This window comes from Eutrema salsugineum, unplaced genomic scaffold (genome assembly GCF_000478725.1).
Source record: "Eutrema salsugineum unplaced genomic scaffold, Eutsalg1_0 scaffold_14, whole genome shotgun sequence".
NCBI lineage: Eukaryota > Viridiplantae > Streptophyta > Magnoliopsida > Brassicales > Brassicaceae > Eutrema > Eutrema salsugineum.
Window position 1 is genome coordinate 1,982,632 of NW_006256877.1, and position 14,777 is coordinate 1,997,408.

At 41.8% G+C, this 14,777-nt stretch overlaps 1 non-coding gene across 1 annotated transcript; it reads right to left on the bottom strand.

Moving 5' to 3' along the window:
• Positions 1–8,387: 8,387 nt before the first annotated feature.
• LOC112088689 lies at positions 8,388–8,493 on the bottom strand. The gene has a single exon (XR_002900634.1). It is a non-coding gene; the product is annotated as a small nucleolar RNA R71 (small nucleolar RNA).
• Positions 8,494–14,777: the final 6,284 nt, after the last annotated feature.

Below are 14,777 nucleotides of genomic sequence, written 5' to 3' on the forward strand. Positions count from 1 at the left end.
CCGTCCGGTACGCGATTTGGCCGAGAGATTCCTCCAAGCGGTTTTCACCATTTTTGACCCTTTTCTTCATCGTTTTCTCCTCTGCTCCTCTTCTTAAGCTCCAAACGACTCCCAAAGCACCTGATAAAGACTTCAAAACATGCAAAACTCTTTGGGACCTAATGCAAGCCCTAAATCCTATTTTCATGCCTAAAGACACAATTTACATGGGAAAACACATGATGAGGACTCTAAAATGCTCTCTAAATGATGTAAAATATAGACATATCACTGTCGTGATCATAACCAACTATTTTTTTGCAACCCTGACCAGTAGGTATCCACTCTGGCCCTGGAAGGGAGAGAACGCAAGAGCTGCACAAGACTCGTCAATACTCACGATCTCGCCGCAGGTAGGTTTCCACTCCTACGGAAAAATCGCCTGTTTCGTTCTAGGGCTGATACTTAATGAAAACTTTCGCAACACTAACTATCTAGATCAGATACTAGGTGATCAATCAAGCATACATGCAATAAGAACAAGAATAAACAGAGAACAGGTCGAAATCCCAGATCTATAAACCTAGATGTCTTAATCGATTATGAGAGCCCCTTTCGGGAACCCTAAGCCCAACTCGGGATCTACTCAGACATGGCTGAGTTCGACATCATCATTGGTTTTAATAAAAGTAATGAAAAACAATAAAGAAAAGAGATAAAGAAAGCTTCTCTATTGAAGAAAAACTCGGACTTGAACAATCTTCTACAAAAATCTCATAAAAACGGCTAAAGGAAAATGGTTTCTGTAAAGTATGAATGTCTGCTAAAAAACGACCTAAATGACATGTATTTATAGTCTCCAATACTCCATGGTCTCTAGGGTTCCGGAATTGAGGCTGAGAATGACTTTGGACTTCAGATAAGTGGGCTTTAAGTCGGAGCTTGAATGCCGCAGTCGGGAGTGTTGTGACCGCGGCAATTGGCTTGTTCGCCGTGGTCGGGAAGCTTCTGACTGCGGCAAATAGCTTGTTGGCCGCGGTCGCGTGAGTTGCTGGCCGACTCCGCGTGGCTCCGGGGCTAATGGAATATCTTGAGATCCAACCGTTGGAATGTCTCCAAACCAAGTGCATTTGAAAGCTGGTTGATTCTTCTATAAGTTGTCCAATTTTGAGGGTGATCAGACGGTGAGAAGGTCTTCGTCTCTCCATGAGAGTTCTGACGGTCTGCATTTATCCAAAAGAGTCTTTTTGTTCCATTTTGTTCCTCTTTATCTTAAATTACCTGAAAAGTCTTTTAAAATCCGGAAACATAGAAATCCTTTGAAAACCTTTGAAAATGGAGTAAAAACACCTGTAAAAGATATTAAAATGATCCATAAAACACCTAGTAGTATGTGGCCGGCGTCCATGAGCAGCACATCACACTGTATCTCGTCTTCATATCCTCCAATGGCAATTGGGACCGTGACTCGGCTATTAAATTTCAATTCCCCATCATTGTTCAGCCAGTTGAGTTTGTAAGGCCTCGGGTGCTTCTCAGTGACCATATTGAGCTTTTGAACCATCTCTTGGCTTGCTACATTTGTGCAACTTCCCCCATCTACAATGAGACTACAAACTTTCCCTTGCACAAGACATCGGCTGTGGAATAGGTTCTCCCTTTGCTCTTGTTCTTCGGGTTTGACCTGAACACTTAGAGATCTCCTAGACACAAGCAGGATCCTTAAGCGGGTGGTTCTTCATGATCAGTTTGAAACTCGGCTTCTGACTCAGCTGTAGATTCCCATTCGCCATCATCTATGAGTATCATGATCTTCTTATTGGAACATTCGTTCGCATAGTGTCCTCTACCAAGACACTTGAAACACTTGACGTCTCTGGTCCTTGTTTTTGTTCCAACAGCTTTGTTTCTGTTGTCAGGTACTGATGAGAAGGACTTAGGTTCCTCTTTAGAAGTTGTGGTCGGTTCTTCTTCTCTTGGTGTTGAACTCGACTTCTCTTCTCGGGGATACCTCAGCTTATTATATATTGCTCCTGCTCCATAGGCGTTTTTGGTGCTCCTCCTCTTGAGCTGCTGCTCTATGAGAATATCTTTGTGCAACATATCTTCTAACTCTTCATATTGTTGCATTTCCAACTTATCTTGGATTTCTCGATTGAAGCCTCCTAGAAAACGAGACATGGTGGCCTCTGCATCTTCTCTGATATCAGCTTGCAGTATCAAAGTCTCCATTTCCTGATAAAATCTTGAACTGATCGGCTGCCTTGTGTGAGCCTCCTGAGTTTTTGATGCAGTTCTCTATGGTAGTGGCTCAGCACAAATCACTTTCTCATAAGAGACTTCATTTCTTCCTAGGTTTCAATCGGAAATTGTTGGTTTCTTCTTCTGGTAGTAACAATCTGATCCCACCAAGAAAGGGCGTAGTCATAGAACTCGGTGGTAACGATCTTTACTCGGTTAATCCCAGCATAATGTTGACAGTTGAACAGCAATTCAATCTTCTTTTCCCACTCTAAGTAGGCATCAGGATCGTTTTTGCCATAAAAAGGTGGAATTCTGAGTTTAACTCCCCCAAACCCATCATGAGATTGCACTCGATCCTCCTTGTGTCGTCTATGCCTCCTTTGACTATCTTTGGAAGAGCTAGTAAGGGGGCCATAATAATCTGTGGCCGCATCATCTCTGAGAGGTCTAGTCGGTTCCAAAACTTCTTCAGGCTCTTTCCCTAGATCCCTTCTCTTATCTCTGCTAGCCTTTGACTTGGTCCGCTCCTGTATTTCCTGTCGAAACTCTTCAAGGCTCACAGACACAAGCTTCTTAACTTCAGCCAACATCGTCTCCATGTATAACGTGTTAGCGCTATTAGCACTGGACTCTTCTTGTTGTTCACTCATCATTCCTGAAACACAAAGAACACAGAATCACCAGAAACAAGTCTTTGATCGTTTCACAAAACAAAAGTGACTATTCGTGTTCCTCAAGAAATCATTTTTTGACAGATTGAATGCGAAGAGTCAGGATACCATTTAATATGAACCTCCCTGAATTCGACACTCACTAAACTGGATCTGAAGGGATAGCCTTGCAAACAAGCGAGTTGTTTCAAGGTTTATGGATTTGATGAGACTTGCAGAAGACCCTTGATGAATTGGTTTTCAAAACAACTAAGGATATTACACACCAAAGATGAATCGAAAGGCCTTGAAGGATATAACACACTAACAAGAAGGGTTTGATCTTACTTAGAAAAGATTTTGATAAAAGATAAGATAGTCTCAAAAGAGAGTTTACAAGAGAATATAAAGAAAGAACATGCGAGTCTACAAAGCATTAAAGTGTCTAGGAACTAGTTCTTTGAAAGCTGGCTAAGTTTGAATTCAAACTCTTCTTCACACACACCTCTTCTTCTTCCCTTGGGCTCGGCTGAATGGGCGTAGGTGTGAGGTGATCCAAAATATGCCTCCTTAAAAACCTATCTCAAGAAAACCCATTGAAACAAAACTTGAGATAGGAAAAAAGAGTACATAGCTGGATCACAAGCCCATTAGCCTTCTCGGACTTGGATCACAACTATTGCAGTTGTACCCATATCTTTTCCCGTTTGTTCCTTAAGCATTCCTTGCTTAAGTATATTTCCAAAAGCTTCCTTGAGCCTCTTGGTCTTTGCTCGGGTCATGTGACCATTTGAAATGAGCAAAAGGTCTTCTTGTTCCATTCCTTTCTTCTTGTCTTTGTTCCTTAGCTCCTTAACTCCTTGCGGTTCTTATTCTGGTTCCAGCTCTTTGTTGATTGATGGGCTTACGGGCCTAGGGTTGTTTTTTAACAAGCCCGTTGGTCCTCCAAAAGTTTTAAATTTATAAAAGCCTAGTGTCTGCAAGTGCACAGATGTACATTGTAGGACTTAGGGTGTCGATCCACATGGAGGATGTCTAATCTGCGAGAAACAACAAACTGGGAAGTAAGCAAAGTCATAAACCGATAAAAGTTTTGGGGTTTTTGGTTAAGATCCTAAACTAAACCTAATCTAATATTCACAAGAAATAAAATGCAATGCAGGATGAATTGTTAAAAGAACATCTCAAGCATATCAACTCAAACTAAAGACTCTTAAACTCATAGGTGGCAACTTAGACTTCTCCGGTTTACTCTAATCAATGTATGATGGCATTTCCAATTAGCTTCCGGGCGATTGATCTTCATCTGTTTCTGGGAATCTGCATGGAACTAGAATAGACATATGTATGATTGAACTAGAATAGATATATGTATGATTAACCAACTCTCGTCACCTAAATCAACTAATCACTTATATCTAGCAATTAACTCTTGCTCTCATGCTAAACTTAAGATCTTGCATTAGACATTGAATTCCTCTACTCACATCATCTCTATAGGTAGCTTTCGACTACTATAGCGACTATGTTCTTCTGAAGCTAAGTACGGATGATCTGATACAGCACTCTCGTGGCTCTGATCTATCCTAGGCTCAGAGAATAGGTCATGAATATATTCTCATGCTTTATGAACAACTTAGAAGAGATGAGATCCATAATATGGTCTAGAACAATGGAAATCCTAATCGATATATATGGTTGTCGATATCTTCAAACAACCTAACTCTCTGGGACTAATCTATATGATGCAATGAATGATGAAAGATATAGAAGAATGCAAAAGAACAGAAAAGTTAATAAGATAAAAAATGAGAAAGAACAATGGATCTGGGGAAGAACCCCATCTCCATCGCCAAACCCTAGAAAAACAAAGTTTGGTGGCTCAAAATCTCATTACAGGATCACACACTGATAGACAAGAGTTTTTAGGCTCTTAAGGGCTATCAATCCCCTTTGTCAAAGTAGTATAAGGGGTGTTAATCCAAGAATGTGGAAGCTAGACACTAGACTATATGAACTGATCTTAATTCAAGCAAACAAATGAGATTTGGTTTCAACTGCTGATTAAAACAAGAAACTAAACAATATAAAGAGAAGATAACAATGATAAGCAAAGCAAACAAAGACAAACAAATAACAAAATGATGATGAGAATGTATGTATGATGATGAGAAAGGTCTTAGACATGATAGTAGATTAGGGTGCCTTCAGTGTTAAACTAGTGAGCTAATGAATCATGTGATCAAGCAAACCATTCAACTTAAACATCATTGATTAAGTTAATCCTCTCGTGAAGGTATCAACTTCTATGCTAAAACAGTTTCTAACCTAATCATCATTAGTGAAACATGAATTAACAAGCATTAAGAACCAGTTTAATCTGTCATTTAAGCATATAAACAATCATTCTCATGACGAATAACACTTAAACCTCTAACAACCTTGGTTCAGGCATTTCATCAAACACTTTTGATGCATGAAATGCCCAGAATCTAGACCACATATGATGTGTATGGATCTAGCATTAAGAACAGGTTGTAGAGAATGGAATATGAATAATAACCCCTAAGCTCACTAATCTACCACTTAGGCACCCTAATCTACAGATCTAAGACCTTAATATGGGGATTACTCACTAATCATGACCAACACACTAGATCCTTTGCAAGATGTGTTGTTAATCATGATTAGAAGTGTGATTTGATTATGAGAAATGATAAGACAAGATGGAAAACACTTTTAAATCGATATTAAACTCAGAAACAAAGGTCTTGACCAATGGTTCTTTCACCAAAAAGGAAAGGAGACTAAGGATAAGATAAAGGTTCTCCACAAATTAGGTCTAAAATGTATTTATATTGGTCTTGGACGAACCGGGTCAGCCCGGAACAAACCGGGTACTGACCCGGTTTTGATGGGTAAAGATGAGGTTTGCCACGGTCAAGCAGGTCCTGGTCAAGCCGTGGCATGTGACCGTTGATAACACCGGATTTTGACCATTTTTATGGATCGCTTTAATATCTTTTACAGGTGTTTTACTCCATTTTCAAAGGTTTTCAAAGGATTTCTATGCTTCCGGATTTTAAAAGACTTTTCAGGTAATTTGGGATAAAGAGGCACAAAATGGAACAAAAAGACTCTTTTGGATAAATGCAGACCGTCAGAACTCTCATGGAGAGACGAAGACCTTCTCACCGTCAGAACTTATAGAAGAATCAACCAGCTTTCAAATGCACTTGGTTTGGAGACATTCCAATGGTTGGATCTCAAGATATTTCATTTGCCCCGGAGCCACTCGAAGTCGGCCAGCAAGTCACGCGACCGCGGCCAACAACCTATTTGCCGCGGTCAGAAGCTTCCCGACCGCGGCCAACCAGCCAATCCCCGCGGTCACAACACTCCCGACCGCGGCAATCAATCTCTGAATTAAAGCCCATGTATCTGAAGCCCAAAGTCATTCTCAGCCTCAATTCCGTAACCCTAGAGACCATGGAGTATTGGAGACTATAAATACATGTCATTTAGGTCGTTTTTAGAGAGACCAATACACACTTTACAGAAACCCTTTTCCTTTAGCCGTTTTTATGAGATTTTTGTAGAAGATTGTTCAAGTCCGAGTACTTCAATAGAGAAGCTTTCTTTATCTTTTTTCTTTACTATTTTTCATTACTTTTATTAAAACCGATGATGATGTCGACCTCAGCCATGTCTGAGTAGATCCTGAGTTGGGCTTAGGGTTCCCGAAAGGGGCTCTCATAATCGATTAAGACATCTAGGTTTATAGATCTGAGATTTCGACTTGTTCTCTATTTATTCTTGTTCTTATTGCATGTATGCTTGATTGATTACCTAGTATCTGATCTAGATAGTTAGTGTTGCGAAAGTTTTTATTAAGTATCAGCCCTAGAATGAAACAGGCGATTTTTCCGTAGGAGTGGAAACCTACCTGCGGCGAGATCGTGAGTATTGACGAGTCTTGTGCAGCTCTTGCGATCTCTCCCTTCCAGGGCCAGAGTGGAAACCTACTGGTCAGGGTTGCGAGAAACAGTTGGTTATGATCACGACAGTGATGTAGTCATACCGCCGTACTCTAGCTCTAGAACCCATATATCGATATCCGTCAATCCCAATCTATTTACTCTAGTGTTAAAACCGATTATGATCCCTTAGAGTTCCCAAAAGCTCAGCGTTTTTAGCCATAGTTTACAACTCCATCGATTTTTATTGCTTTCTTAGACCTGCATTTCAATTCCCTTAGTTTCATATTTTACTTGCTTAATTTACCTTTCATGCGATATTTCACTTGCTTTATTAGTCTTTCATTCGATATTTTGCTTATTCTAATTGCGTTTCATTCGATTTTCTTACTTGCTTTTTAGGATAGATTTATTTGTTTTATTTGTTTTGAGTTTAATTCGCAAAACAAACAACCAACCTTTAAAACCAATTTAGTCTAGACATAAAGTTATAAACCGTAGAAGAATACCAGGCACACAAATCTCTGTGGATTCGATCCCTAAATACTACAACTGATTAGCTGTGCACTTGCGGCTTTCATTTGTTTTGTTAAGGGTAAAACTTGTCCCCTCACGCAGTTGATACGACATCAAGTTTTTGGCGCCGTTGCCGGGGATTTGTTTCGCTGCCTTTTGCTATTTTTCTTGTTTTAACTTCTGTTCTAGACACCTGATCTCTAGTTCTTTCTTAAAGTTTTGCTGAATTATCTTTCCCTTCTTTTGTTTTTCTCTGAATTGCATGAATACCAGGCGCAGACCTGTAGAAAACATTCCAATTCTAGACGAGATAGACAGACACGAAAGAGAACTTCGAAGACTTAGACGAACGCAAGGAATGGCCAACGACGACCAGCCTGGAGATCCTATTAATCGAACTTTAAATATGGACCAAGACGGGTCCGAACATGGAGAAAATGAAGAGAATGATCACAGAGGAGGTGATCATGCTCGACAAGATGGAAAGGAGGATGAGGTTCCTCCAAGAAACCACCAGAACCGAGAGAGAGAAGGACGTGAAGACCTTGATCCACCCATCAATGCAGCCGTTGGTGACCACCCAGCAATGCAGCCGAATGAACGCATTCACCGATCCATTCCGCCAGCAAATCAACACCGAAGACAAGCCAGGAACCATCGCATAGCTGATTTTGATGCACCTACTCAAAATTTTCAGAACCGATCTGCAATTCAAGTTCCATTTCCGAACCGGAATGAGTTTGAGTCAAGCCTCAGATCATCTCATTGGTGAAACAAAACCAGTTCCATGGAGTTCCTTCTGAGCATCCAATGGACCATATCGAGCTCTTTGAAGAAATTTGCAGCATGATGAGAACAAACCAAGTTCCACCAGACTATTTAAAGTGTAAGTTGTTCCCTTTTTCATTAGCAGATAAAGCTCACTGTTGGTTGAAATCTTTGCCTGCAGGATCGATTACCAATTGGGAAGAATGCAGAAATGCTTTCCTGAACCACTTCTACACTAAGTTAAGGTCGAATCAGTTGAGAACAAAGATCTCAAACTTTCAACAAGGGCCAACTGAATCTTTCTATGAAGCCTGGGAGCGTTTTAAGGAGTATGAACGTGATTGCCCACACCATGGATTTCATGGATCAAGCTTGCTGAGCACATTTTACCGAGGTTTGCAACCAAAATACAAACTTTCACTTGATACAGCTAGCAATGGAGATTTTGGACAAAAGACGATAACCCAAGGAAGAGCTCTCATCGAAAATTTGGCTCAAGCCAATAGCAATGACTGTCCTGAATATGATTGATCAATGAAGCAAGCCGGAACAGACAGCAAGGAGATAACCGAGTTGAAGAACATGGTGAGCCAGCTTCTGAAGAGTAACAATCGCCCAATGCATGCTTGTGAGACCAACAATGGCGCAGAAGATGAAGGACCTAGTGATATCGATCACATTAATCAAGCCTTTCAAGAAGAAGATGTGAACTATGTAGGAGCACTGGTGCCATATCAAAATCGCTCCAATAATAGCTTCAACAACAACTTCCGGAATGCAAATTACAACAATCTCTCTTACCGCAATCCAAATGTGGAGAGTCCTCAAGACCAGTACTACCCACCTCAGCAAAAATCCTTTCAAAACAAGTTTCAAGGTGGAAACGTTGGAGGAATAGTACTGATAGATAAGACTTTTAAGGGTCTCAGGGCTATCAATCCCCTTGTCAATGTAGCACAAAGAGGTTAATCAATCCAGATGTGGTGTTAGACACTAAGCTATATGATCAAGTTCTTAATTCAAGCAAACAAGAGCGGGTTTTGATTAATCTAGAGAAAGCTATAAACATAAACAGGATTAAAGACTAATGACAATGACAAATGATATGATGTGAATATGATATGATGGAGGCATGAGATTCTAGACATGATAGTTGGTCAGGGTGCTTTGGTGTTAAACTAGAGATGCTGATGACAATGATGAGACATGATTCAAGTGATTAAGAACTCTAATCTAGGTTAATCCTCTCATGAAGGTATTAACCCCTATACTAATCCATTTTCAAACCAAATTCCCATTTGTGAAATATGAATCAATATGCATTAATAAACAGTTCTTAATGATCATTCAAGCATTTAACAAATCATTCCCATGATGAAAAATTACTTAAACCTCTAACACAACTCTTTCAGGAATTTCATCAAACACTTTTGGTGCATGAAATTCCCAGAATCTAAATCTCAAGTGATTATCAAGGATCTAGCATAGAGAACAGTTGTTTAGAGAAATGAATCAATGAATCTAGCCCTAAGCACCCCAAATCTAACACTTTAGCACCCTAACCTACACATCTAGAACCTCATTAAGGTGACTACTCACTAATCATACTAATCTCTCTTAAACCTTTGCAAGTTGAGAAGATTAGCATGATTAATGATGAGAAATGGAGATGGAGATGATAGATTCAAAGGAAAACAGCTTTAAACACCCAGATCTCCTTAAACTCTCTTGATTAAACACTCAAATATAGATATTTCTCTTCTTAATGGAGTCTTTTTCACCAAAGAGGCAAGAGACAAAGGGAATAAAACTTAGTTCTCCCCCAAAAAACCCTAAAAAGTATTTATACCTTCTTAAAAACGAACCGGGTCAGCCCGGAACAAACCGGGTCCTGACCCGGCTTTAATGGATAAAGTGGGAAAAGCTGCGGGTCGGTTCAGTATGTCCCAGGCCGCACACCTAAGTCGCAGTAGATGAAGACTTGTCTTGTGAGGCTTGAATCGCCTTGTCGGAGCCGCACGCCTATCTAGGAGTAAATTGCGAGTGTTTCTGCGGCATGGTCTCCTTCCTCTCCAACTCGCAGGGCTGAGCCGGTTTCTGGGGGATGTAGAAACTGTGCGGGTTGGTCTCTATTGCACTTAGGTCGCAGGCTCAAGTCGGAGTGAATTCCGAGTGATCGTGCGGCATAGATCCAGGCGCGGATGACTCGCATGCCTAAGTCGCACGATTGTGGACTTAGCATTTCTCTTGCTCGGGAGCTCCAGACCTCTTCCAGTGATAGTTTACCCGCACATTTCAACTCGCAGCATCAGCATTCAGGCGTTCATCTTCAGGCCTGCGGGTTAACCAAGTCGCAAGACCATCTCGCAGCATCCAGAGCAGCTTAGATCACTTCGCATTCCGGAGAGTGTAACTCCTGTGATACTTGTCCGAATTGAATGATTTTGGTTGCAGAAGACAGAGGACTCATTTATCTCCAACTTTTGTGAAGGAAGTTTCAGTGCTTGGGAGGTGGAAGGCTTCCTGGAGGGCACATCTTTGCAGTGCATGTATACGACCAGAGAGAGGCGTCTAGACAAGCGTCCATTCCGGAGGCCGTATCTTCCTGCTCATAGATCCGAATTGAATGATCTTGGACGTTCTGGAAAGAAGACTCAAATGTCTCTGATTCTCATGAAGGACCCGGAAGCTGAATCGGCCTGGAAGTGCACCGTCCTTCGCATCCTTCAGAACTGATCTGCTCGGTCCGGAATACCTGCGAGACAGGGGTTTCTTCTGACGAGCTTATCTCTCTGCTCACGCGTCCGAATTCTACGATTCCAATTGCTATGAGACCGTGCTTCAATGCTCTCCAACTTCTATGAAGGACCCGCCATCTGAATCGGACCGGAAGGCTCCCCGGACAGGTGATTTCTGAGACTCGTTCGCACCCGGAGATTTTGGCCGATATACTTAATTCGCGGTACGTGAAAATGGCCGGTAAAGCTTCCCGCGGTACATGAAAATGGCCGGTAAAACCTTCCTGGCCAGCGAGAATGGCCGATAACCTCCATAGACTCAAGTTTTCCACTTTTTCAAGCTCTGCTCACCATTCCACCTCCTGGATTCATCTTTTCAGCTCCATAATCACCTGATAGACACTCAAAACATGCAAAGACTCATTGGGACCTAATGCATCTCCTAAGTTCTAAAACAAACCCTAAGGACCTAAAATACATGAAATAAAACATGATTTGGAATGATTTATGCAACCTAAATGATGCAAATTATGAACATATCAACTCCCCCACAACCGCGACAGCCATATAACTACCAAGGTACGAGTTTTAACTATCAATTTGTACAACAGTAGGGAGTCACGACAAACCAGCTAGCTTCACAAATCGGTAAACTTGAACGGTCAATCCAACAGCTCGTTATGACGAACGAAAAAGCATCTAAAGACGTTAACGTGAAAGTGGACTGCATGTACAATGATCTGAATGGTAAGTTTGAATCTTTATCTTCGCACGTAAAAAAGTTAGATGTGCAAGTCGCCCAAACAGCCGACTCTATGAAGAGGCAAAGTGGAGTTCTTCCAGGAAGAGTTGAAGATAACCCTACGAAGTTTTGCAACGCCATAACCACATTGCCCAAAGAAGAGGCCAGAACCGATGGAAAGAAAGAAGAAACCCCAATCTTTGTACCACTGTACAAGGATATCGATCCCAAGCAGCCACCGTTTAAGGTACCTGAACGATCACCGTTTCAAAGGCTTACAAAAGCCGATGATCTGGGACGTTTTGTTTTCCAATGTTTCATTTCAGGAATCAAGTTTACAGACTGCCTGTGCGATTCCGGAGCCAATGTCAACATCATGTCTAAGACATTTGCCGAAAAATTGGGCATAAAAATCTTAAGGACGTCGACGGTTAAGGTTGTTTTTGGAGATTCATCTCAAAAAGATACTGAAGGGGCGATTCATGATCTACAAGTTCTAGTGGGAGACAAAATCGTTCCAGCAGATTTCCAAGTCCTGGAGATGGATAAAGACAAGGAGAGGCCACTCATTTTCGGGAGACCATTCCTAGCTACAGTAGGAGCAGTAATCGATCACGCAAACCGGAATGCTGTTTTCCTCAATGTGGATCGAAAAAGGTACTATCCGACTATCTTAGACGATTTTCCAAGCAAAGGAAACAGGCCAAAAGAGAAAGAAAAGGGGAAGCCGAAAGCATTTGAAAAGATCAAGATCATCATTCCACCAGATGCAACAGAAACTAGTGAGGACCAAATCCAGGAGCTCATCGAAAACACAAAAGAGTTTTAAACAATATTAAAGTCCGAAAGAAGAGTAAAGGAAAGAAGACGCTCCTCAAGGAGAAGAAGTAAAACCTCCAGCGACCGGAAGTGATAAAGGCACATCAAGTGGAGTGCCATTCAAATCAGCTTGATTCCTCATGCTTACGTCGAGCAAAATGACTTAAAACAAAAGCGCTTAATGGGAGGCAACCCATTTAGGTACTCTTTCTTTTAGTTTTCTTTTCTTTTTTTTACAATTTATACTTTCTTTTTCTTTTTAAGTTTTAGGTATTTTACAAAAAAAAAACACAAAAAAAAACAGAAAATTAAGAAAACCAAGAAGAAAAAGGTAGGTTTTTAGCTGCTCGGTGATATGTTCATAATTTGCATCATTTAGGTTGCATAAATCATTCCAAATCATGTTTTATTTCATGCATTTTAGGTCCTTAGGGTTTGTTTTAGAACTAAGGAGATGCATTAGGTCCCAATGAGTCTTTGCATGTTTTGAGTGTCTATCAGGTGAATATGGAGCTGAAAAGATGAATCCAGGAGGTGGAATGGTGAGCAAAGCTTGAAAAAGTGGAAAAATTGGGTCTTAGGAGATTATCGGCCATTCTCGCTGGCCAGGAAGGTTTTACCGGCCATTTTCATGTACCGCGGGAAGCTTTACCGGCCATTTTCATGTACCGCGAATGAAGTATATCGGCCAAAATCTCCGGGTGTGAACATGCCTCAGAAATCGCCTGTCCGGGGAGCCTTCCGGTCTGATTCAGACGGCGGGTGCTTCATAGAAGTTGGAGAGCATTGGAGCACGGTCTCATAGCAAGTGAAATCGTGAAATTCGGACGCGTGAGCAGAGAGATAAGCTCGTCGGAAGGAACCCCTGTCTCGCAGGTATTCCGGACTGAGCAGATCAGTTCTGAAGGATGCGAAGGACGGTGCACTTCCAGGCCGATTCAGTTTCCAGGGCCTTCATGCGAATCAGAGACATTTGAGTCTTCTTTCCATAACATCCGAGATCAGTCAATTTGGAGCTTTGAGCAGAAAGATACGGTCTCCGGAATGAACACATGTCTAGACGCCTTTCTCTGGTCGTGTAAATGCACTTCAAAGATGTGCCCTCCAGGAAACCTTACACTTCCCAAGCACTGAAACTTCCTTCATCAAAGTTGGATACAAATGAGTCCTCTGTCTTCTGAAACCGGAATCACTCAATTCGGACAAGTCTCCAGGAAGTTACACTCTCCGGAATGCGAGATGGTCCAGACAGCCCAGAGCGACTAAGTTAAGCATGCCGCGATGGAATGCCACGGTCCACACTTGGCCGTGGCAACTTTTGTGCACCCTCGGAAAATGACACGATATTCATGCCATGTTCTACACTTGACCGTGGCAAACACACACTTGGCTGAGAGGAACTTCTTGCAACCTTCGGCGATTGACACGGCCTAAATGCCACGGTCGGAGGCTTGACCGTGGCAACCTCTTGCAACCTTCGGCGATTGGCACGAGCTGAATGCCACGGTCTGGGACTTGACCGTGGCAAATGAACAAGTGGCTGGAGACAACTTCTACACAGCTTCGGCTTTTGACACGATTTCAATGCCACGGCCTGAGACTTGGCCGTGGCAAGCATAGACTTGGCTGGGAAGGATTTCACATGCATGCGGGTTTTGGCACGGTCAGAATGCCACGGTCTGGGGGCTTGACCGTGGCGACCTTTACACATCTTCGGCGTTTGACACTGTAACTTGCCACGAGTTCCAGATGAAGCTTGATCAGACCGTGGCATCAAAAGGAACCAAGAACACAAGTAAAGACTTTGACACGGTCAGGATTGCCACGGTCACTACAAGAGCACACCCGACCGTGGCAAACCTACACTTACCCATCAAGGCCGGGTCAGTACCCGGTTTGTTCCGGGTTGACCCGGTTCGCCCAAGCCTCCTTTATAAGGTTTTTAGACCTAATTTGTAGAGGACACTGAATCTACTTTTAGTCTTCTTTCCCCTTTTGGTGAAAACCTACTTAATACACTTTGTTTTAGAGAGTTTAAAATCGATTTGCAGTTTCTTTCCATCTTGTTCATCATTTCTTATCATCAAATCAAATTTCTAATCAGGATTAACAACACATCTTGCAAAGGATCTAGTGTGTTGATCATGATTAGTGAGTAGTTACCTTAATGAGGTTCTAGATGTGTAGGTTAGGGTGCTAAAGTGTTAGATTAGGAATGCTTAGGGCTGGATTCATTGATTCATTTCTCTAAACAACTGTTCTCTATGCTAGATCCTTGATATCACTTGAGATCTAGATTCTGGGAATTTCATGCACCAAAGTGTTGATGAAATTCTGAAAAAGT